Source organism: Oryzias latipes, chromosome 10 (genome assembly GCF_002234675.1).
Source record: "Oryzias latipes chromosome 10, ASM223467v1".
NCBI classification, from domain to species: Eukaryota; Metazoa; Chordata; class Actinopteri; order Beloniformes; family Adrianichthyidae; genus Oryzias; species Oryzias latipes.
Genome location: NC_019868.2, coordinates 27,716,870 through 27,718,044, shown reverse-complemented (window position 1 = coordinate 27,718,044; position 1,175 = coordinate 27,716,870).

Here is a 1,175-nt window from a genome sequence, read left to right as displayed (position 1 = left end):
CGAATCTGCTTCTTTTTTAAGTTGTGGGGTTTGACTAAATCAAAAAGTTGGTCCGTGGTTCTCGGACCCAAAACTTTGATCTTCAGGAGCACAAACGTCATGAACGATTTGTAGGGAACAACATGGGCCCTAGAACCAAGCCTTGAGGCACGCCATGGTTCTTATTTAACGTGTTTCTAAATGATTTCACGTGAATTTATAGAGGAAAAAAAAGTCTCAAATATTAACACTTGAATTGTATCTCACTTCTAGTTTCAAAAGCTTTTTTTTTTTTTTTTTTTGCATTTTCTCTCCAGAAATGTTAAAAATATACAAACCTGAATCATTTCCTTTTGAAAAAATAGTTTTCCTTTGACTTAAAATTGGTGAAACAAACCCAAAGAGGCTTAAATGTCTTCTGCGGTTGGATTTGCTTAATGCAACAGCAGAAGTTGGTGACTACAGAAGTTATTTTTATAATTCCTAGCAGATCATGACTCACTCTTTAGGTTCCTGTTTGTTTCTCGCTCAGGTTAAATGTTTTGGATAAAAACAGCCTCTCCTTCCATGACATCAGCGATGCGTCACTAGTTTGAAGGCTGAAGGATGGCCTAGAATCAGCAGAAATGATGTTCTAACCCTTGTGCTGTGTTGTCCAGATGACCCCCCATTGGGAGTGGGGTCATCCACTAGAGGTGGAAAAAAAATCCTTTTTTTAAAAGTTCATATTAATTAAGTGTGACCTTATTTAAATGGGTGTCGTAATTAAAAAGGAGTGAACACGGGTCCGAACTGCATTAAAACCAGGACCCTGGATAGCCCCGCCCACAATAGCCTTCTAGGGATTAGAGAGCGAGTCCGGACACGGCCGAGTTAAGGTGTCGGAGCAGGAAGTGATGACACAAACCGAAAGTCTGCTTCCTGTGTGAGGTCTTAATTGAAACTTCTGGTCTAGTGGGTCTAGATGACCCAACTCCCAATGTTAAAGTGCCTAGGATAGCACAAGGGTTAAGTCACGGGGAGTTTGTAAAAAGAATGTATGCGGAAAGTAGCTGACATTGTCCAGAGCAAGTTTGGAGAAAAAAGTAGGAAATGATACAATTACTAGACGAATAGGAGATCTGGGTAGCAACTTTAGAAATGACACTTGGTCATTAAAGTTATAAAAAATAACTTTTTTTGTTTATCCATTTTTT